The 25,081-nt window shown below is 42.4% G+C and overlaps 1 long non-coding RNA gene across 1 annotated transcript in view; it reads right to left on the reverse strand.

The window, feature by feature from the left end:
• The window catches only part of LOC309827336, a 95,220-nt gene that overhangs the window by 68,491 nt on the left and 1,648 nt on the right, over nt 1–25,081 (reverse strand). The window contains exon 2 of the long non-coding RNA XR_014297210.1: nt 8,630–8,768. This is a non-coding gene — a long non-coding RNA (uncharacterized lncRNA). The remainder of the gene's footprint in view (nt 1–8,629; nt 8,769–25,081) is intronic.

Below are 25,081 nucleotides of genomic sequence, written 5' to 3' on the forward strand. Positions count from 1 at the left end.
ACAATGAGATATCATCTCACACCAGTCAGAATGGCCATCATTAAAATCTAGAAACAATAAATGCTGAAGAGGGTGTGGAGAAAAGGGAACCCTCTTGCACTGTTGGTGGGAATGTAATTGATATAGCCACTATGGAGAACAGTATGGAGATTCCTTAAAAAACTAAAAATAGAACTACCATATGACCCAGCAATCTCACTAGTGGGCATATACCCTGAGAAAATCATAATTCAAAAACAGTCTACCACAATCTTCACTGAAGCTCTATTTAAAAACCAGGACATCGAAGCAACCTGTCCATCAACAGATGAATGGATAAAGAAGATGTGGCACGTATACACAATGTAATATTACTCAGCCATAAAAAGAAACAAAATTGAGTTGTTTGTAGTGAGGTGGATGGACCTAGAGTCTGTCATACCGAGTGAAAGTAAGTCAGAAGAATAAAACAAATACTGTATGCTAACACATATATATGGAATCTAAGGGAAAAAAAAAAAAAAGGTCATGAAGAACCTAGGGGTAAGACAGGAATAAAGACACAGACCTACTAGAGAATGGACTTGAGGATATGGAGAGGGGGAAGGGTAAGCTGTGACCAAGTGAGAGAGTGGCATGGACATATATACACTACCGAACATAAAATAGCTAGCTAGTGGGAAGCAGCCGCATAGCACAGGGAGATCAGCTCGGTGGTTTGTGACCACATAGAGGGGTGGGATAGGGAGGGTGGGAGGGAGGGAGACCCAAGAGGGAGGAGATATGGGGATATATGTATATGTACAGCTGATTCACTCTTTTATAAAGCAGAAACTAACACACCATTGTAAAGCAATTATCCTCCAATAAAGATGTTAAAAAAAAAAAAAAAAAGGAGATGTTTCTGGCCAGGTTCTGTTCCAACCTTTTAAGATGTTCTTGTCCTAATTTCGTGTATTGGCTTGTCTTCTACACCCCACAGGCCCTTATCCACAAAAAGCCTAAAAGCCTGGGTCATAACAGGCTCCATAACAGGGCCGATATATTAATGAAAAGACAGATTTCTCAGCCTCTGTCTCCTGCTGTTTTCAAATATCACATTGGGAGTTTGAGTTGAGAATGCAGTCCAGATTTGCTTCCTCATCAGTTCGGACAATGCTGGAAAATGAGGTGGCTCCTTTTACTTCTTCCTATGCGTGTCCACAGAAGAGACCTCAGAACTGTGTTTCTCTGAGCTACCTTCTAGCAGCCAGAGAGACAACTCACACAGCTCAGAACTTCTCAGGGAGCACAAGCCCTTCAAAAATGCATCTTTGAACATTCTGTTGCAAAATGAGATAAGTAAGGATGATGAAGTGAGATTTTTTTCAACAAAGGTTTTAATTGAAATGATCATCCTCTGTGCTGAGATTATAGTTTGCTTATGTTTGAGGTATCAAGATGTGCTTTTTGTGTGTGTGAAACAATAGAGAGAGTAGATGGGAGTGGTTTTTTATTTTTATGGCCTGACTTGGAAAAATAAAAAGTAGGCAAACCCATGTTCCCCCCCCACTACCACTCAATTTTTTTTTTTAAGTTATTTTTACCAGCTCATGAAATAAAAAAGCTGGAAACCACTGACATGGACCACCCAGGCTGTTTGGGAAAAGTAAATAACTTCCATATTAGCAGCTACCTGGAACATTTTCCCCCAGACCACAGACCCCTGGGCTTTTGCTGCATAATTTATTTCATGTCTCTTATACATGTGAATATAGCAAATGAGGGTGAAAGGAGCTTTATGAGAGTTCAGAGGTTCCCCCAGTAAACCAACGGTGTACTAGTAAGGAGGGATGCAAGGTCAAGTGTGCTGCCTCCACTCCCACCACTGATTCAACCTTTCCTTTGTGTAAATAGGCCTGAGAACATTCGCTGTTGATGCTGATCCAGTACTTCCAAAACATTATGTTAATATTTTAAAACTTTAAAAATAAAATGTCTTTTGTTAGAGCTTCAAAAGCTGGTTTTGTTTGGGTTAGAAAAGACCACTTTTTTTTTTTGGTTGGGGTCCAATATTGTAAAATTACTCCTTTCATCATCATAACTAGTAGGTCCCAAACTTCACTAACCATGATGTCACATTTCCAGTAATATATTCTGAATTATGTGATGTTTTGCACTATCCTCTTGTGTTTGCTAATGCTGCTTCAGCAAGTATTTCTAGAACTCCCTGAGAAGAGCTTATGTGGTTCTCTGAAGCTTTCCTGGGGGTAATGTGATGCTGCAGCCAGCCATTGGGCCTTCACACCATCCCATGTCCTCCAGTCATTCTACTATTCTGGGCTTTTCCTCCTGGGCACCGGTCTCCCTCATCTTTTCTTCACCTCTCAGACCTTTGTGATTAATTTCTGCTGCCCCTTCCTGGAATGATTACTTGTTCAAATCCTTCCCCTCCTCCAAGGTTCAGCTCAAATCACATTTCCTCTAGGAATTCTAAGATCCTTAGCATAAAAATAGCCTCTTCTCCTCATTTTCCTGATGCACTTTGTACCCCCCAAATCCAAGACACATGTGATGAATGCTGAAATGGTTATTTTTATGTTTATCTTCCTACCATTTCCCATTACCACGTGAGCTTTGGATGTGAGGACTAGATGGTATTCTTTTTTTCTTTTAACTCACCGAAGCACTGGCAGACTATATTGAACATAGTAAGTCTGGTAAATACTAAATAAAACTGAATTGTTTTAAATTCTCACTAAGTTGTACATGACTGATTGCCATACCTCTCCAGAATGTGTAAGAAAAAACTTTGTTTTTCCCAGTAGGAATTTTTGCTCTAATTGGTCCAAGGAGGGAAATAACAATTTTTGAACCTTCCAGGAAACCACTCAGGATGGGTAGCCTGAACCAAATTCAGGAAGGTAAAGTGCCAAAGAAGCATATGAATGCATGACAAGAATCCCCACTGTGTCCCCCACCAGTCACTCCAAACAATACCAGTGGCAGATTTTGCACAGCATTAGCCTCCTCTAACCAGCCATCATTTCCTCTTAAAAAAAAAGAGTTAAGGGCAAGTAGAAAAAAAGTACCTTTGAATGAAAATCTTAGCTTTTCTTTGAACATCCAGATGATTAAATGAAATCCAGACAAAAGCAGGCAATTTCCAAAAAATAAAACCCAGCCGGGGCTATGTGCATTACCTCATGTTTCTTCTGGTAACCTCGTGGTAAAGTGAAGTAACGATTGATTCGGAGAGAATTATGGCTATTATAAACTGTAATCAGTGGTGGATGAGAATAATTACACAGGGAAAGGGGGAAAAAGCTGAAACATGGCTGAGCAGTGTTCTGATGGATGAGGAAGTCATTTCCTGGCTGTTAATGACTGATTTTTCAACAGTCAGCACACAAGCTTTAATCCCAGAGGCGAGAAGGAGAAAGAAATGGCCACACTATTAAGGATGCTACTGATGTAACCTTACCAATTTAAATCTGAATATAGTTGGTGCCTGGCCCCCTGTCTGTCCTTGCTTTTGTTCCTGCAATTGCAGACATACCCTTTGGGGGTGAGGTTAGGGCTGGCCTTTATCTGAGAGACACCAGGAAGAGTTATGGTTGTAGAGAACTTCCCTGTATCATGGTGGTGGTATACAGCATCCAGATGTCACAGCAGTGCAGGCTGTTAGAACTGGAAGGGCCACAGAAATCACCTAATCCTGCCTGTTCACTTCATAGATGAGCCCAGAGAGGTCAAGTAACTCGTTCAAGTCACACAGCTGATGGGCTTTAGACTTAAGGAGAAGTTGCTCACACAGGACCAGAAGGGAGATTGGCTTTGTCAAAGAGGCATGATGGGACCTCTGAGGGAGACAGCTTTGCTAAACCTATTTCAAAACTGGCATCAGCTTAGTCTCTTGCCCTTTGAGACAGGCTTTGGAGTTCAATATTCTGCCTGCGTGAGTTGTTATGGGTGAGATTACAAGAGATCTGAGAGGGCATGGGTTTGTGGAATGATCTGTTTTGGTTTACAGACCAGCTGAGAGAGAGTGAGAGAACCCAGTTTATCTTATCATTTGCAGCCATAAAACAAGATAACTGATGGAAATAGGAGTCATAAAACTGCAAAGCAGGACAGCCAAGAGTCAGTTGGTGACAGACAACCCCCCTTCAGAGCCCCATGACTTTGAAGAGCCTTTTGAATACTTCTGTGAAGTACTGGGTCTCTCTCTTGCCTCCAGTGCAGAGTCCCCTAAAGCAGAAAAGATGGGCAGTGGTGATGAGCCTGTGACACATTCCAGCAACTCTCCTCTCTCCTCCACTCAAGGACAAAGCACATCCTAAGGAATGAATAGATCATCTTCTTAGAAAAATATGACTGCCTCTGAGGCTAAATTATGTCAAGATATAAGATCAGGAATGTCCAGATGCTGTTTATCCCATCTTAATTAAATTTGGACTTCTTTGGGGGAAAAAAATACCTCAGTTCCAGGAAAAGTTGTTTTGACTCTGAGGCTATTTGGACTTTGTTTTATGAAAACAAACACTTTAATCAAGATACCATTTTTCCTGAATTTTCACTGTGACGGTATTTTCTGAAGCAAACTCTCTTGAGCCAATAATAATTGAATGATAATATTCTAGTCAACACTGTTAAATCATCTCAGTTTTTCCTCTGTTCCCACTTATAGTTTCCTGAGATTATTTTCATCAGGATCAATCTCTTTCCAGGTACATTTTATAGTAATGCTTTGAGAAATTATTTGTCCATCTGGCATTCCCTTCCCCTTCTTCAGGTAAGCACACCTTACTTTTCCTTTAGAGAACAGTGATTCCACACTTCCACAAGATCCTATACATTTACAAATCCCAGAGCAGCATCCCAGCCCACCAGCACCCGATCCCACAGCAATCCACCCCACTAGCACTCCCCGTGACCCCAAATGCAGAAGGGGGGCTGTGATCCTGATGGGCCGGCCAGTCCAGGTCCTCTATTCCCAAACCAGAATGACTGGCATTGAAATGGTCACTTTTCTTGAACCTTGCTATATGGATGCTGAGAGAGAGTGTACACGCCTGATCAATTTGGAGCAACAGCTGTAAGGATATGGTTTTCGAGCTGCCGGCACTATCTTCCCAACTGTAGGGAAAGAGTAAGAGCAAGAGAGAGAGGAAAGAGAGACTGAGGGAGAAAGAAACCCTATGTGTCATCTAAGCCCTTGGATCCAGCAGAACCTGACTTTTTAAATCCCATTAACTGTGGACTTCCCAATTATGGGAATGGATGGACTCCCTCTTGTACTGTAAACTAGTTGGATAGAATCTCTCTTACTACTCAAAGTCCTGACAAAAACTAAGGCTTATCACTGGCCTTGCTCTGATTTAAATTTTGGCCAAAATCGAAATATTTATAATGGATTATAAATTCATTTTTATAATTACTAGCTTTTGCTAGTAACAAAGGCCTATAGTACTTTATATAGCAGAAAGTAAACATATCTTTTGACTATAACTTGGATTTCCAAGCCCATTATGCACCTAGTTACAACCAATCTTTGCATCATATGTTTAGAATGAATGAACAAATGATTGAACAGACAGATGGGCTATAAGTCTTTCAGATATCACCCAGCACCTACTGGAAGCCTCCATCTTGCCAATGAGTTACTGGAGTGAACAACTATTTTTCTTAACCATGCATGCATGAAAATACACACACACACACACACACACACACATACACACACACATACACACATACGCACCCCAACATTGTCCTACAAGGATTAACCAGAAAAAAAGCAAAAGCTCTCTGAAGAAAATATTTGGAATGATTGTTTAACATGTTGTTTAAGGAAGCATGCCATTCCCCCATAGGTAATAACAAAGGTGGGATCAAATTTTAAAAACTCCAAAGGGATGAAGAAACTCCAGAGGGGAAATTCGGACATCTGGCTCAGCATCCCTTCCCCTTTCCCTCTGAGGTCCCCCCTTTTCCCGCTGTGTCTCTAAGGATCAGGTCGTGCATAATGAGCCTATTCCTCATAGGCTCCACCCCGCTCTGCACAAAGCCTCCAGGATGAGAGTGGGGCACACACTGAGATGCAAGTCCTGAGAGCTCTCAGGTGTGGAGGTTGAGTGCTCAAGGCTGCTGGCCAAGGCACTCCCAAGGCTCTTCCCATAAGGGGATCCTTGGGGGTGCCACACGGGTAGCTGTCAGAGGGAGCACTGGTTGGTGACCCACAGAATAGGTGGATGGGGCAGCCAGGGCAGCCGAGCATACAAGGTGTTCCGTACCTGGCACTGGGCTTGCTCTGCTCTGAGAGAAAACACTCTACCCTGTTCCATCCATGTGAAGTGCAGTTTCTCACTTGGGAAGAGGAAGAGAGAGAAGCCAGCCCTGGGCACAAATATCTGTTAAGATCACTGTCACCATGGTGGCACACAGCTTCTGCTTCAGGCAGGATCTTCCCCATTTTATTCTGTCAAGATGGCCATCTTCACAAAGAGCAAATAGATTATTTTGCACTTAACCCCAGAAAATGAAGACAGACCCTATCACAGCTAGTGGTTGTGTCTCTTTGTCTTATCTGTTGATGGCCTCCTGGGTGTGACGCATTTCTGTGGGTTTACCAGTAGGTCAATTTTCTGTATTGGTGGATCTCTGAAGATAATCATGAAATTTTATATATATGTATATATATATATAAATTTATATAGTCACAGACACAAGCATATTCATTTGTTCACATTTATATACGTGCACGGTATATGTATCTATATAAGCATCACGCACGCACACACACACACCCCCCCAGGCGCACACACACAGGCACACACACCTGTCTTATCCATAATTGTCATTCTGTAAAGAGGTGTTCGGCAGATTTTTGAACAAATGGCTTAGTGACCTTTTCTGCTAATAAAGGTAAGAATGCTCATTGTAGAAAAATTAGAAGCTGAAATTTGTGAAGAGAAAAATAAATATTGCTGACAATCTCACTAAACAGAGTAAACTGTTTTGCTTTATCCATTCCTGTTTTTCTCATGTATGTCGTAGAGGTGTCATTTTTACATTGTCAGAATTGTGGTATACACAATTCTGCAAACTGCTCATTTCCATTCAGCATGGAAGGCATTTTCCCTATATTTGTCAAAATGATTTTAAGCCTCCCTATGTATTCCTTCCTAGGAGTCTTCATAAATATAAGTGTGTGATGCCTGGGCGGAGCGGGCCACACCCCATGCACTCTTTCTTTGAGATTGTTGCCAGGTCTGCCTGAAGGAGCTGGGGAGTGGACAAGGCACTGCTCACTGGCATGCACCACCCCAAACCCCCCTCACCCCAGCACCAGTGGTGAGCCCACCACTTGCCATGACCCTGAGGAGGCCGCTTGCTTAGCCCTGGCAAAGTGCAGATCCCTCCCCTAGGATGTGGAGGGCAGCCCTGGCACCAATATGACCGGCATTTTGCCCTGCAGAGGAAACACCTGTGAGGGCCAGTTAGAAAGGTGCCTGCAGATTCGGGTTCAGACCTTAAGCTGGCACTTCGCACCTGGCCTCCCCAGGGCATCTGAACTCTTAATAGCTGAACAGTAGTCTGGGAGGTGCTCTCAGCTATTTGTGTAAGTGATGGCTCCCTGCTAGGTGTGTGTATTATTCAGAGAGAGACAGGGGGACCAGCTGCCTGGGGGCAGAGTCTTGCCAAGTGACTGAGTGAGTAATGGGCCTTAGCAAGGGTAGCAGCTCCTGGCTGGCAGCCCCAGGGCCTGGCTATCCACCCCCACTTCCCCCCCCACCCCCCCCACCCCCGCCCCATCCACATCCATGCTCCAGCCTTTACCAGATCCATTTCCATTTGGTTGAGCCCAGAAGCACTGAATTCAGAAAAGGAAAAAAAAAAAACCTCAAAACCCAGGATAGAGAACAAACAGTGTAGAGAAGCCTAATAAGAAAAGATATAGGCATAAAGACATTTTTATATATTTTTAAAGCACCAATAAATTCCTTCTCATAAAAATGACAGGAAACCAATTTGGAATGAAAGGGAGAAACTTACAGAATCACCAAAGATACTTGAAAGCACATGAATACGAGAGAAAAGAGCTCAGAACCTCAGCAATGATGAAGGTTAGCGGCCTTTGCTGGCCCAGCTTGAATTCAGCACCACCCTGCAGTAGCCTGACTCCAGGCCATCAGAGGTGCCCTCCTGAGGCTGTGAAGGTTAAGGGGGAAAAGTCAAGGCGTGCTGGGCTCCTAGGAACAGCATAGCTCTCTCTTGAAGATCTACCCATTGAGGCATCTGCTGAGACCCGGGCTTTCCCCTCCCAGGTGGGGCCCAGGTAGGGTTATGTGCCCTGTGGGCGTCTCTGAGTACCTCTCAGCCCTCGGAGTCAGCTGTTTTAAGATTGTCTGGGACTCTTCATTTATTAACTAGGCCATTCTTGTTTCTGTTGGTTCACAATGCACAGGAATATTTCTCCTCCTAAAATTGTGAAACACTGATTTTTTAAAAAAATGTCTACTTTCATTTTCTGTTCTCATATCTTAGCTAAATCTTAAATCTGAAAAAATTGTTTTAAGATAAATGTTACCTGGTTTTTTGATTATAGAAGTAACGTACTTTTATACATTCAGGAAAACTGAGAAAAGGACAAAATATTCACCCTTACTATTATTTGAAGGTTGTTGTTCTTTTCTTTTCTTTTCTTTCCTTCTCTTTCTTCTTCTCAGTTGTCCTGGGATGATAAATGCTAGACCCTTGGAGCTTTCCTTTAATTGGGGCATTTTTTAAAAGTCCCAGGAGGTAATCTGAAAAACACAGGATGCTATGGTTAAAAGCGGTGGGTGAATCCCGCCATCCCCTTCTCAGAGATGCTCAGAGGAGTCTTGCAGAAAAATATCACTGTTGGACTTGGTTTACAAAGTCTCAAAATCTTATTTGATTCTGGAACACTCTGTTTCACGTAACATACATTGCCATCCTGTGGAACTATTCTGCATACACAGTCTTGAAACTGCTGTTATATCATGCAAAAATTTAACAGCCTGCTGCCTTTTCTTGTAATGCTGGCTTGTATGCTCTAAAGAGCAGCTGGTTGGCATCCCCAGGCCCTCATATGATGATGTTAATTTAGGGGCTGGCCTTCGAAATACCATTCATTGCAATTCCAGTTCGACATACTGAATAGTTTTATTATTGGGCCTCCTCTTACTGTTCTGTTAAAAATATTCAGTGTCTTGTTTCCTAATGATTATCATCATCGTTATCATTAATGACATTTATTGAACATTCATTGCTTCCAGGCACTGTGCTGAGTCCTTTATGTGAATTACCCTATTTAACCTCACCAGCTTTATCAGGGAGACAATATTAGTCTTCTCATTTATTAGATAAGAAAACTGAGGCTCTAATTGGTTAAGTAATGTGCTTGGGGTCAGTTAGCTACTAAGTGGTTCAACTAGAATTGAAATTCATGTGGCCTGTCTGTTCTTAACCATCATATGTTACTCATTTTAAATATCTCGGGTCCAAGGTTTGCAAACATCCAATGGAGATTTAGTGTGCACATCTTAAGATCTTACGGACTTTTCCCTCAACATAGTTATATCCCTAATCTATCTAATTACCTAGGTGACTTCCCTTTCTCTTCTGGCCCTTTCCTCTTACAAGTATTGATTAAATTTCCACAAGATTTGAAACACTGAGTTAATGTAAAAATGAAAATTCAGTCTGAGACTTGGACCCTTTCCTTAGGAGGCTAACAGTCCAATGTAAGATTCCAAAGAGTAAATCACTGACTAAAATAGAGCACACATTCCTCAGAGAACCCAGAGGAATTGCATCTAGATCAATGAGAATCAGAGAGAATCCTCCAGAGAGGGTGGCAAGAGAGGTGAGTTTTAAAGAGTAGGTGCCCCCTAAAGAGGCCAAGGATTGACATTCCAAGAAGACAGACAGGTATGCTCAGGGCCAACGAGCCACAAGTGCTGGAGCTGGGTTGGGCTGAAATGAAGGCAATGGGCCCAGACAGGAGGAAGACTAGCGGGACAGGCAGGGTCAGGTCTGGAAGAGGCCCTGTGTACTGAACAGAGGGATTTTAGACGTATAGTAATGAGATGATTAGGTTTGTGTTATAGAAAAACCACTCCAGCAGCAGTAGGGAGTCTGCCTGGGAAGGTTAGGCACAGGGAGCAGAATGAGGAAGCAGGAATTTAGTGGGAAAAATGATCTAGAACTGCCCTAAGGCAAAGACAGTGTGGGGAGACGAGAATAGATAGATCAGAGAAAAATGCAGGAAGAAAAATTGAGAAGATTTGATTGACGTTTATATGTGGGAAGTGAGCGAGGAAGGAAAATCACTCCTGGATGTTTGTGGAGGTGATGGAGGCAGGAACTGGAAAGGACAGAATGACAGCCATAGAGGACAGACAGTACCAGTGACCGTGGGAGCCCAGAGGGAGACAGAGCTGGTGGCAAGGAGCCTGTGTGTCTGGCTTGGACAGCTCAGTGGGTGAACACTGAGACAATTTGGGGCTTCATCTCAAGAAGCTTACCTACTATTTGACTTGTCTATCTTCCTAGAACTGTGAAACATCGGTTTAAAAAAAAAACATTTTTACTTTCTGTTCTCAAATCTTAGCTAAACCTTAAATTTGATAAAATTGTTTTAAGATAAATATTTTTTTTTATTATAGAAGTAACACATTTTTATTTTATACACTTAGGAAAACTGAGAAAAGTATGGAATGTTCACCTGTACTATTACCTTAGAGAGATGTATTTGAAGGTTGTGTACTCTTTTCCTCTTCATTCTCCCCCAACCTTCCCTCACTTTCTCTCATATGTACGCATTTTATTTAGCCATTTATCCATTCATTCATCTATTTATTCAACTGACATTTATTGAACATCAATTATATGCCAGGCATCGTTGTAGGCAGTGGGGAAACAGCAATAAACAAAACAGTACCTCAAGGAGTGTAAATTCTAACGGGAGAGATTCTGACAATAAATAAACAAGCAGATGTATGTTGGGTGGTGGCGTGTGCTATGGGCAAAATAATTAAAACTGGGCAAGCGAGCTGTAAAGTACTGGATGGAGATTTGCCATTTTATGTAGAGTGGTCTGGAAAGACCTCTGATAACCTGAGGCATTCCGTAGAGCCTTGACAGAGTAGGGAAGCAAGCCATGAAGCAAGCCCAGGGAAAGAATGTTCTGGGTAAAGGCAAATCAAGTGCCAAGGGGTGGGGTGAGAGAAGGCTTAGCATGTTTGAGGAACAGAAGCTCATGGCTGGAACAGAAGGAGTGAAGGGGAGAATAGTAGATGAAGTCATAGAAGGAGAGGGAGCCAGATCAGACTTATTAGAGAACAAATTCTTGGAAGGACACATAGAGACCAGTATAGAAGGCTGTTTAAATATTCTGCTGAAGAGATGACAGTGGCTTGGACTGTAGGGTAGTGGTGAAGTGGTGAGAAGCAATCAGATCTGGATCCATTTCCAAAGCAGTTTGGAGAGATGTGTGAGGCAGCGGTCAGAAGATGACATTTTGAATGGAGCTTTTGTTCACTGAATATATTATATTTGTTTATTTACATACCTGCCTATGTTTTTATATAGTTGAAAATAATTTTATATCCTGCTCTGCCCCACCCACCACTTGTTTACTCTAAAAGCAGAAAACTAAAGGATGCCAAACAGAAGACATACTTCCTGTTCACCTTCTTACTTTTTCTATCCTTATCCCCCTTTTCCTCTTTTTTCTTATCGGACAAACGAAATATACATGAATTAAGCCATGCATTCTGAAGTTTGCTTGTGAGGGGACTTGGCTAGAGGCTACACTTTCTTTGAACTGTGTGGCCTGTGGCCAAGGGAAATAAAGTTTAATTAATGCTAATTTTTCTAACCCCTTTCTTTGCCTTTTCAGCAAAATAAAACTACCTTTGGGAGAACTGGCAAAAAAAAAAAAAGTTAAAACAGATACTACACTACTGAGCCTAGCCATTGATATAGCAAAAATATTTTCCTACATGACTGCGTTTGGTCACAATTGATAAAATATTTTATCTTGCTCCTTCCCCTACCTACCTCTCTCTCTTTTTAAAGTTTGAACAAGTCAGTTGCTTTTCATTCATCTTTATTTCTTTAGAAGATTTAGACAGTCTGTGAGTTTGTTTGCATTGGGCTGTGATCTGAGTGCTGGGCTTGCTTGGCTGTTATTACAATGGCTAGATTGTAGGGTACAAAAAGACCTAGCAGGGCAGGCCACCTGCTGGGATACTCACTTAGGTTCATTTGTTGGCCTTTTCCCATCTGTGAGAGACGACATTAGACCAGCTACTTAGGGCCCAGATATTAGGGAGTAATTTTGCCTATTTCCATAGGTAACGGTTTTGTTAATTAAGTTTAGAAACAAGGTATGTCCTCATTATTCTACCACGAAGACCATCAGCAGCTAGAGTTTAAGGGGCTGCTTTCCTGCCTTTGGTCTACTTGCTGAACATCTTCAGGTTATGTTTATAAGTAATTGAAGGGTAGATTATGCAGTGGTCTCTGGAAGCTACAGCATTCCCACGAGAAAATGCTATAACATAAAGCCTTAGAGTCTTATGGCGGGATAATCATTTGAGAGAATCTAATCTGGTCCCATCCTCTCCCCCACTTCCCCATGCCCAGATCAAAAAACAAAGCAAACAAAAAACAAACAAATGAACAGAAACAAAATCTTCCACCACCCCCTCCCACTATTACCTCCAGCATACTTTAAAAATGAGGAAACCCAGGCCAAGAGTATGAGGGGTCACCCAGCATATGAACAGCAGAGCTGGGGCTTGGCTCAGGAGGCTGGTACAGAGGACCCTGTGGCTGCCGTGAAAACCCAAACACATTTGCTGTTTGGTTACTCTTTGGCCGTGGCTTTGGATTAGGTCATGAATGGGGGCAGTGACATATCTAACATGGACCAGTGCATTGGCCTCCAAAGTAAAATCCCTTTATAATCCTTTCCCTCCTCCAGTTCCAACTGGAAAGATCTGGAGCACTGAGAGCTGTGGGAGGTTGGGGCACAGTAGAGGAAACTCAGAGCCTCACAGAGATGAGACCGAGAGTTGTGATGTGCTTGCCTTCAGTGGAGTGCTGTGTTTGTTTATGAGGCCCTATTCCTGTTGATGGTAGAAAACACTTGATCTTCTCAATTCAAGCTCCATCAGTCTCTTCTGATAATAATAATAGCCTCTTTGGAATAATTACTTTCCCTCTTCTCAAGGGCTTCCCCTACATCTTCCTGCACAAAGAGGTATTTGGTTAGTTGCAGGGAAAACCCATGTATTCTCCTTGCATTGGGATGGACATTCTCTAGGACTTCACTGAATCTGTCACTGAGTGGCTAAGGTTGATGAATCTACCTGTGACCAGGCATGTCACAGCCTGATGGTCATCTCATCCTCCACAGAACTGCTTGAGTGTCCTTATGACATGGCAGATGGCTTCCTGCAGTGTGAGTGATCCAAAAGACCAAGGCAAAAACTCCAGTGCCTTTATGAACTAGTCTTAGAAGCCATATATTCTCACTTCTGCTATATTTTATTGGTCACACAATCAAACCCTGATGCATTGTGGGAGGGGACTATATAAAGGTTTAAATATGAGGAGACAAGGATCATTGGGGTCCATCTTGGAGGCTGGCTTCCATAGTAACTGAGGTATGTGCGCTCTAAGATGGTAGGAACAGATAACCCAGCAGACAATTTACAGCAATCTATGCACCATCACCAAATTCACTGCTCTGTCAGTGAAAGTTGCAATAATATATGCACTGTGGAGAGGACTTAAGATTAGGAGGGGGGCTTCCCTGGTGGCGCAGTGGTTGAGAGTCCGCCTGCCGATGCAGGGGACACAGGTTTGTGCCCCGGTCTGGGAAGATCCCACATGCCGTGGAGTGGCTGGGCCCGTGAGCCATGGCCGCTGAGCCTGTGTGTCCGGAGCCTGTGCTCCGCAACGGGAGAGGCCACAACAGTGAGAGGCCCGTGTACCGCAAAAAAAAAAAAAAAAAGAAAAGAAAAAAAAAAGATTAGTAGGAACTCAAATGTTTCTCGTGTGAAAATACTCTTACTCACAGTCTCTTCATGTTCTTCAGTCTTCGAATTACAAATAACCCCCCTCTGTCATTTTGTTATGTCAGATGTAAATATTTAGAAATCTGTCCTTGGTAAGCACCTGAGAGGGTAATGTGTCAAGTGTCACTTAGTGCTACCATCTCAGCCAAGGCATCCTCTAGATATCAACTTGTTATTTCTCTTTACTTAGGGGGTGGTCTGTCATTGTGACTTAATGCGAGAAGAAAAGGAAGACCCAGGGGGCCATGAGGCCCTTCCACAGTCTTTACTTTAGATAAAGATAGTCCTTCTCATTTTTTTTTTTTTTTTGGTACACGGGTCTCTCACTGTTGTGGCCTCTCCCGTTGCGGAGCACAGGCCCCGGACGCGCTGGCTCAGCAGCCATGGCTCACGGGCCCAGACGCTCCACAGCATGTGGGATCCTCCCGGAACGGGGCACGAACCCATGTCCCCTGCATCAGCAAGCGGACTCTCAACCACTGCATCACCAGGGAAGCCCCTCATTTTTATTAACAAAAAATGATGCAGTGTGGTACATGTTCATGGAATCTTACCATGTTAGAACCAGAAGAGATTTTAGTAATCATGCATTCCAGTTCCTTTATTTCACAGGGGAGGAAGCTGATGCCCTGATGAGTGAGGAGATTTGTCCATTATCAGACAGCTTATTAGAAGCAAAGAAGCAAATCTAGAACTAGAATCCAAAATCTTGAATCCCGGTCCATTGTGTTTCCTACTACTCCAAGCTGTTTCTAAATCTTCATTTCAGAAATTTTTTGATGTAAAATATTCTGCCTCTATAATAAGTTTCTGATGTAGATCATTCTTTTTTTTAAGGAAGTCATTATTCTTTTGGAATCAGAGTCTATTTTGAGAATTCGGTGACAGTTTTGTGCTCACTTCCAGAAACAGGCACACACTCATATACATACGACATTCTGTGTGCAAATTCAGGGCGTGCAGACAATCTGAATGCCATCCTAGGGGAGTGAGCAAGTCAGGTCAAAAACACTATTTAAAAGTTTATTTATAAATGTTGCTTTAAATATTAATGTGTTCTGCATTTCCAAAATTATTATACTGTAAAAATATTCTTGATGGGCTTTCTTCCCCCAGCATTTAAACAACATTCTGATTTAGATTATGTTTCCTCCTTTGGAAGCTGCATTATCTTTTGGCTTCTTCGCTTGCAATGATTTTTCTTCAAGCCTGAAATGGTTCTTAATGCATCTTCCAAAGCGTTCTATTTCAGGTCTATCCTTGTCTAGGGAGACTGTCTTTACCTTACTTAATTCAGAATACTTTTGTTTTATAGACTAATGAAAGACTGTGAGGTTAAATCCACCACCTGTAGACCTTCCCCCACTGTGCGTCAGGCATTATTTCATTACCACATGACAATTCCAATCAGAATTCAAAGCTCGTACTGACAGCTTGAGTCTGTGTGGGGTCATGTTTAACTTTACCACCTAAAACTCCAGAAATAGGCTGCTTTGGGTTGTTCATCTAAGTCTTTCATTCTGCCATTCAACTAGATGACTATTTCATATCTTTCATATTTTCCTCCCTCCTCAAATTCCAATGCCCCTTCCCTCATCCTCATCTCAGATAAATAGCTTATTTTCTATTTCACTAATAAATTGAAGCAATCTGAAGAGAATTTTCACAGGCTCCTATCACCATATCCTCCCATCTCTCTGCACCAATACTGTGAGTATCATGTGCCCTCTGGTTAGGATGAGTGAACTGTCCACGGTCAATTCCTCCACTCATGCACTAGGTCTTATTCCTTCTCTCCTACTCAAGGACACAACTCCAGCAATCTCCTCTTTTTACTCAAGCTCTTCTCTCTATACCTAATTGCTCCCATCAGCATGCAACTGTACCATTATCTTTCCACTGTTCAACAAAGCAAAGAACACGCTCTTGATCTCAGATCACCCTCTAGCTATTATCAGATTTCTCTGCTCTCAGTTACAGCAAAACTCCTTGAAAGAGTAGTCTCTACACTCAAGTGTCCATTTCTGCTCCTCTCATTCTCTTTTGAATCCACTGCAACCAGGATTTCACTCCCACTACTCTGGAGAAATAGCTCTGGTCAAGGCCACCAACGAAGGCCATGTTGGTTACCACAACTACTTACCCAGCCTAAGGTATGCCATCTATTGCCTCTCTGAGACCTGTCCCTAAATTTCCTGTTTGTGAAATACTCAGGCTATCACAAATGGAAGGAAAGAGATTTTACCCATGTGCTCCCCAAATTTGATAATGCTGCATATCTAGCCCCTATTTTGTACAATGCAATTTTATGAGACAATTAAGTCCATTCAATTGAAAATGTAAATTTTTCTAGGTCTACACATACAAAGGGGTTCATCGGCAACTATCCAGTAACTTTGGACTGTTTAGGCAAAGTGGTAAAATAACCGAGACATTCTGCTTCCCCTGGCCCCCACCCTCTTGGCCTCAGTTGGAGCTATTTGACCTTGAAGGATGTTAGCGATGGTCTCAGTGTTTGCTTTCCCTTTTCCTGGAGAGAAGGGCCCAAGGTCTAGAATGTCACATATTTTACTTCAAAGGAAAATGCACAGCATGAAAATGGAGTTTTAGGAGCCAAGCAAGCTGCACCCTGTCTTAACAGACAGCAACCAAAATGGTCTCTCCATGGGCCCTGGAGCAGATGACTGCACATCAGACTCCCAGGGGAGGCTCAGACGGACAAGACAGCGGTGGTGGACTCTGGGGAGTTGGAGGAAGGCATTCCAAATAGATCTACATTAGAAAGGACTGTGTTATAAGTGACTCAGGATTTACTGCAGTGGGATATGTATGTCTTCCTCACCAACCAGGAGGAGAAAAAAAAGGATCTCAATTCATCTTTTAAGAACTCAGACTATTTCTTCTTTGTCTCCTCATGGGGCATTCTCCATTCTATCTCCTTCCAGAATGAAAGGTTCATTTATTTTCCTAGATAAGGTCTGAATAAGGGCAAAATATAATTTGAATGCAGTCAGGCTTAAGATAAATCAGTCATAAAGAGGCAATTACTTTATATTAAATCTGTGTCCTTTCTAAAAAGGAATCTGTATTTATCAATTAACTCATTTTCACCATTTAATTTTTCTAAAGGAGATCATGAACTTAAAAAAATTCATGTTTTCTTTTTTTCTATTTGTAGAAAGATTTAGATAGCTTGGGGTTTCATATTATATTATAGTCATCTTTTTCATCAACATTTTCTAAATACTGAGAAGTACTGTAGATCTCATTTTCTAATTTAAACATTCAAAAAAGCTCATGCTATATTTTTGTCATACTTTCCAGATTATTAGATTAGTAAAAGGCATGTATAGCAGGCAACTGAGCACAGCAAATAATCAAATGTCATTTGCAATCAGACTTGAGTTTGAATTTCAGGTCTACACTGCAAGATCTGGGACTTGTTACTTAATCTTAAAAAGTCTCAATATCCTCAACCAGAAAATGGAGACACAAATGACATGTAATTGAAGTGAATATCTATTGCTTTTGCCCATCTGTCATGCATTTTCTTTTCTTCTAGACCAGATCATTTCCTTTTCCTCAGGAACTGTCCCTCCCCTGTTTCTGGCCCATAAAGTCCTGGTGGAGCCCACCTCCCTCTAGGCTTGGGGTTGGACACATGACTTGGACTCAGAACTTCCAATCAGGGCACCATATTTCCTTGGCTACAGTGACAGGTGATATGTATGTGTTCTAAGCTGGATCAGTGACTTCTGCTAATGCTACTGGAAAATCAGTACATTCCACCAAGACAGCTAGAATATAAGCCTAGGGGTATGCATGCCCATTTTTGCCACCCTATAAAGGATCTTTCTTGAGAATGAAACCAACAAAGAGAAGAGTAAAGTCAAAAAATTAAGTGGAGAAAGCCACTCTACTAAAGATATCATTTGGGTTACTGGCTACAGCTATTCCCAAAGCTCAATGCAGCTCTGGATTTCTTAATTATGCAAACAAAAAATTCCATATTTTCAAAAGCCAATTTAAAGTGGTTTTCTGTCACTTGCAACCAGAATAATCCTGAATACTGCAGATATTAACACCTGGAGGTGGGGAGTTGCAAGGGATGAACATAACATATGAAATTGGTTAAGTCAGGATGGGGGGTGGAATGCCGAGGATTCCTTTTCTCCTGGCTAGAAAGCTGGTAACACCTGTAATGTGGTGACAAAGCTTACTGTTGCAGGCATTAGTATCTCACCCAACAGTTGCAGCTCTCTGCCCTCCAGACGTATGTTAGAATTTAATTTTATGGTTCCTGTGATTGAGTGGGGTCATGTGACCTGCCTGTTCTGACCAATACATTTTGAGCAACATTGAGCACTTAACTGTTGGTACAAGATTTTCCTGAAGCACTCCTTGCTCTCATCGTGGCAACCCACAATGCTGGGTTCAAGATACTGGCTGAATTGCTGAATTTCTCAGTTTGGATAAGTGGGGCGCCCCCTGGTGACCAGAAAGGGGCATGAAGCATGAATAAGAAACAAACCTTAGTAGTTGTCAGCCACTGAGATTTTGGAAGCATTGGTTAATATAGTGTAATTCAGTCTTTCCTGGCCAGTGTGCCTACTGTGTTTTGGGATTTAAACCATATTTCTATCACAGATCACAGACTTGGTAGGAAGTGTTAGGATTATATCTTGCAGGCTTCAGTATGGCCTGACAAGAAAGACAAAATCTTTCCTACAGGCTGACCCATCTAAAAGCATGACATGACAGGGGAAAAACAACTTTCTTAGGTGAGGCCTTGTTAGCCCGTGGTCAGCAGTGCTAGATGACTGCAAGTCAGCTATTCATGAGCTTGAAGGCTTGGAAAAGTCAAATCCTCTTCCCCAAGTCACAGTTAGTGCCAGCAGAGGCAGGGGGAAAAAAACTGCTGGAAACTCAGGGGGAGATAAGAGTAAGATCTGGGAAAATCCTGATCCCTGATTAGTTGCGGGCTCCCAGCTGACAAAAGGGGTGACTGTCAAATTTCAGTGTGCTGAGTCATGTACTGGACCAACCTCTGGGAATGAGGGGTGTGCCTCCCCACCTAGGCTATTGTTCAGCAATCCTCAGAGGCAGAGGCCAAAATGAGACCACAGAGGCACACAGCTAAGGGACAGAAGCTTTGAGATCTGGGTCTGTGTTCAAGTCACCATAACTCAAGCTTTTGTTAAGCAACATGACAGAGGTGTTAAAAAGCTTGGGCTCTGCAGTCGGTTTAGCTGAATTCCATCCCAATGTCACTAGCTGTGTGACTCTGGGCAAGTTATTTAAGTTCTCCCTGCCTCTATTTCCTTCCCTACAAAAGAGGGGCAATAGTAGTACTTACTTCATGTGGTTCTTTCAAAGATTCAGTTAAGACAGTGTATATAAAGAGCTTAGAATACTGCTTAAACATAGAAAACCCTCAATATATGTATAAATGTTAAGGTATTATGATTATTATTAGCCAAAATAATGTGCAGATAGTTTGAAGCAACTGGAATTGCCAGAGAAACCCCAGCTTGGCATTAAAATGCCTGTAATTGCTCAACCCCTAAGATGAGCAGGCCCCAAATCCAAACTAACAGGAAGTGGGCAACTACAGGAATGATTACGGCCTCTGGAAGGGACCTCCTCCCTAAAATCCTCTCACATGATGCCATGGTGGACAGTGTACAGGAGAGAACCTTCCAGAGAGCAGAACTGGAGGCAGCCAGGTTGACTGTTCTAGAGCCCACTCCACTGCCAGGGCAGCCAGTCCAGCATGGCCACTCTTGTCCAGCATGAGATATCACCAGTTTTAAACAGTGGCCACTGTATGTTGGGGTTTTTTTTTCTTTTCTCAAATGAAGTATTTTTATTGCAGTTATCCTCTTTTTCTTCCACCACTGAATGCTGGGTGTGATTTGGATTTGTTGAAGGTGGGGACCAGAGCTGAGCTTGGCGATAAGGGTCAGGGAGATTAGAACTGCTCTGATTAACAGAGGGAGAGAAATATATGTAGGTTTCCTGAGTGTGGAAAGGCACTAAGAGGCTTGGAAGGTAATGTGAGGCCACAGGCAGTATAGGGGATAAAGATGTCCTTAAAAAATGCCTGGGGGTGGGTAGAAGACAAGGGTTGAGGAAAGAGAGTAAAATAAGAAATAGGCTGCCTAATAAATTCAGTTCACCTGCTGCAATGAAACCCTATTTCTGCCTCCTCACAGCTTTTGATGTGCCCGCTAACACAAAAGCAGATCTTTGTGGAGATTAAGGAAGGGCTCAATTCTACATCTGGGTCAACATGGTCACATGTACGGATGCATGTAACTGAACAATTAGCTGCAGAAGCCCTCAAATCCAAAATAATTATCCCCCAACTCTTTAGAAGTCACAGGAATGTGAAAGCAAGGCCTTGGCTGGCCAGAGAGTAGAATGGCGTTTCCAGCCCACCTCATCTGGTTATTAAGGGGCACGGCGCCTCGGCTGATGACGGGCTCCGTGTTTCGCCACGTGTTGAAAGCCTTATTGAGATGAGAGTGAACTTTTCCAGGATATACTTTTTCAGATCCCCAAAGAATGAAATCAGGAATACAAAGTATTTATGTCCGTATAGCAACCCAAAGTTGATAAAGATCCTTCAAAGCTCTTCCGACTCTCTGGAATTTGGACAGCTCATGTCTGGTTTGGATGGGCAATTACAGCCTGGGATCATTTCCTTATCTCTTCTCCTTTCTAATATTTCTATTTGTCTTCAGGTTATACCCCAGACCCCAGAGGAGTCTTCCATGCTTTCCTATTCAAACAGCCGAATGATCATTCCATCAGGGTTGATGACTGAGTTAAAAGTTTAAAGGTGAGTGGTCCATGAGTCGCCCTGGTCCAGCTGACGGTCGTCTCAGCATGTGACATACAATTGTGAACTGCCGTGTTCAAGGGAAGGAGCGTGATGTGCACGGCAGGTAGAAAGCTGGCAGCACTGTCTCCAGCACCATCCTTGGTCTCTCTATGGACTGGCTGAGAGCATACCACTTCTACTTGGATTGATTTCCACTACCCGGAGCGGGGCACAGAAAATCCATCTCATACCCAGTTATCAGGACAACTGGGGGACCTAGCACAGGGTTTAAGAACAATTACCAGGGAGCCTTGTTCTAGAGGAAGACCAAGGCTCACACTGGCAGAGCTCCTTACACATTTACAACACATTTCCATACACACTAGAAAGTCTCTTAGCCAACCTCCACTCTACCTGCTTGCCAATCCCACTAACTCTCTCCATCTCCTCCATATAAGGTACTGGCTGAGGACCATATCATACTCAAATCTCTTGATTAAAACTGACCCTGGGCTTCCCTGGTGGAGCAGTGGTTGAGAGTCTGCCTGCCGATGCGATGCAGGGGACATGGGTTTGTGCCCCGGTCCGGGAGGATCCCACATGCCGTGGAGCGGCTGGGCCCATGAGCCATGGCCGCTGAGCCTGCGCGTCCAGAGCCTGTGCTCCACAACGGGAGACGCCACAACAGTGAGAGGCCCGCGTACCGCAAAAAAAAAAAAAAAAAAAACTGACCCTGTAGGACAGGGTCTTTGCAAACTCCATGTTGAGATCCATGAGTGCATCATGAAAACAATTTAGAAGGTTGTATCCAGAAATTTTTCTCAAGTCAATAGGTAAAAGAGAAGAAAAAACACCAAAGTATGTGACACATGATAAGGGCAAGGTTAGATGTGTTTTCTGAAATTTTTGTTTGAGGAGCATGTGTGTTTTGCATTTGTATGAGTGTGTGTGTATGCGTGTGTGTGTGCATGGCTATGGGGCTGCAACAGCAAATGTCTTTCCTACTCTGGATGTGCACTGAAATAGTTTGAAAGCTACTGTTCTAAAATGCCATGAGTCTCTATTCCTATCTGTTGTGTGGTATACCAAGTTACAGGTATTTCTCAATTTAATTTTAGCAGTTGTACTTAATTTATATTAGTATTTATACTAATTTAACTTGATTAATTTAAAACTGATGAGCTATGAATGTGAAGAGGCAGAGAGTTGTTTCCACAAAAATAGAGTTGAATGATTTGGAAAGATTACATAAAATGAGTTGCCAAAATAAGTGCTATCTGTCAGGTTAAGTTTGAGTGAGACCACTGTAAAATATTGGTGAAAAATGTTTTAAAAATTCAGGACTCTCAATTTATATCATTTTACAAGGGTCTTTAAGTTTTAACTTCTTTATAAGAAATGGATCCAAGCCATAAACACCATGGGAACATCCTATCGGCAAATCCATACTGGAAGAAGAGACCTATGTCCTAGAGAAAAGCTTGGTCATTGAAGATACAGGTCTATGTTTTAGATATATACACTTAGATAAAATGTCTATGGTATATATATATTTATCCTTTTCTATGATTCTCTGCCATAAGGAAATTTTCAGTTAACAAGTCATCCTTTGAGTTGCCACCAAGCTTGGTAAAACATGGCTTTTACTAAACATCCATCTTATTTGACTCAGAGAGACAGGTAATGCAGACACTAGCATCCCATTCTGCAGATGGCGAAACTGAGGCCAGGGAGTTAGTAGGGGCAAAGTTAGGCCAACTGGGGAAAGTGTGGCAAGTCTTAAAAGTTTAGTCTAGTGATTGTTTTCAGCTGAGCAATAATCCATTGCTTGCTATATAACTTTTAAAAAGACATTCATTATCTTATTTCTCTAACATCAAAGATATAAACAAAGATAACTGAAGTCCTCTCCCTCGGGTTAATGATGTCCCTGGTGGGAGAAGCACTTTTCAGCTCTCTGGTTCCATTTTATTATTGCCTATGTCCATTTCCTATTTTTCTACTACAAACAAAATCATTCTTGGCTATGTAACAATGGAGTTTAAAAATCATAGGTGTCACTGGTAGATACTCAAATACAATGAACCAGCAAACAATTAATTGCACAGACATTAATTCTGTATCAAGTGATACTAGTTCATCGATTCATTAAATAGCTATCTATTGGTTGTCTGATATGTTCCAGGACTGTTCTAGTTATACTGCGGAAGCAGAGGACAAATGCAAACTTGAGTCAGGGCACGAGGCTCAGGTTCTGGCTCTTTCACAGATATAATCACTCTTGAAACACAGCAAAAATTATTGACCATCTGCTACATGTCAGATATGCTGTTAAATTAAGTTTAAGCGACACCACTGTAAAATATTGGGGAAAATGTAAAAGCTCAAGAATCTCAATTCATCTAGCTTTATAAGGGTCTTTTAGCTGTAAAATATCTTTAAAGAAAAGGATTTGTTCAAGAAAGATTAGGGGGACCCTCCAACAGCAAATTTACTGATTATCTACTACGAGTCTAGACATGAAGATTCAGTGATAACAGGATCCATTAGGAAAATGATAGTGAACAAGACCCCTAGAGTCTGCCCTCATGGAGCTACAACCCAGCAGGGAAGACAGACTTCAAGTAAATAATTACATAAATAAATAATTATGACGTGATAGAGCTGTGAAGCGGAAACTCAGGGCTAGGGGAGCATGTAGGGAACTGGAGGGCTAGAAGTCACTTTCCTGAGACTGTCCTTAGTCTCTTTCCTCATCTAGAATGAGATGGACACAACTGCCCTTCCTACTGTCCTGTTAGGGGTTTCAAGAGGATGAAATGAGAGAGTGAATATGAAAGAAAGTGCCTTACATATGCAGGAATATTATTAGAAATAGTCTCTGGTGCAGTTCACGGTCCAATTGTGCTTAATAAATGCAGGAGAATGGAAAGAAGGAATAGAGTGAGAAATGATATATTTATGGAAGAGTAAATCAATTATTTGGAGGAAAATGCATTATATACTTGAATACAGCTAGAAGGTTTAGAAACTTACTTTCCTTGTTGTTGCTTTTGACTGGAGCTAGTATTTGTTGAGATCTTTCCCAAATCTGCTAAGGCCTTTTCTTCCCCCTCACTCCCCTCACACCTGAGTCCTGAGCAGAGAAAATCTGTTTGTTTCCATACCCAGCCAGGGTTGAGTTTTATTCTTTATTTCTCAACAGTACCCAAGATACCTCTAGACATTTGTACTGAGAAACTGCTTCTCATCCAGCCCTTTCCTAAGAGCTCTGGGCAATGTGACAGAAGCCATCTCAGCATTTTTCCATTTTTCCCCCAGCCCTAGTCCCTAGTCTTATCTGCCCTCCCTCATTCTTGGTAGGTGAACACCTCCCGCCGACACACACACACACACACACACACACACACACACACACACACACACACACACTCTCTCTCTCTCTCTCTCTCTCTCTCTCTCTCTCTCTCTCTCTCTCTCCCTCCCTCTCTCTCTCTCTCTCTCTCTCTCTCTCTCTCTCTCTCTCTCTCTCTTTCCTATTTTTCCTGAGAAGAATGAGGCTGCATGGACAAGAGTTCCTTTCTCCTCAAAATAACAGCTCTTGTGTCCTCTTCTATTGAACCTGTCTCAGAAGTGTCTTGTTTCTCTTCCGAGGATAAACTAAGGCTAATTCCTGCTCATTCCTTCTTGACTCCAGCCTTGGTCCTTCATTTATCCTCTGGAACTCTTCCTTCTGTCCATGCACAGCAGATCTCCTCTATCTTGGAAAGAGCATAGCTCTTGACCCCACTGCATCTTTAACCCGCCATGTGATTTCTCTCCTTCCCATCTCTGCCACTTTCTGGGTGAGTCCTCCCCACCTCCACCTCCTCGCCACCGGCTTTTTCTGCGTCTGGTTCCCGCCTCTCCTGCTACTGAGATTGCCCTTAAGAAAGGCTCCATGACTTTTTAACAACAAACCCAAAGGGGTTTTCTCAGTTCCTCTCCTCTCTGACAAGAGAATGAATGTATGAAGGGGAACCAAAGACTGAGGCAATGCAAAGAATCAGAAGGGCCCTGAAGAGGACCGCATCAAGAGTGTGGGTTTATTCATGGCCCTGGGTTCCTTTCTCTTCCTCTCCTCCTTGGAGCAGTCATCAACAGTAGCCTCTGTGCATGATCCCAGGTTCTCCATCTT

This window comes from Grampus griseus (assembly GCF_964374135.1).
Source record: "Grampus griseus genome assembly, chromosome: 9".
In the NCBI taxonomy this organism is placed as follows: Eukaryota; Metazoa; Chordata; class Mammalia; order Artiodactyla; family Delphinidae; genus Grampus; species Grampus griseus.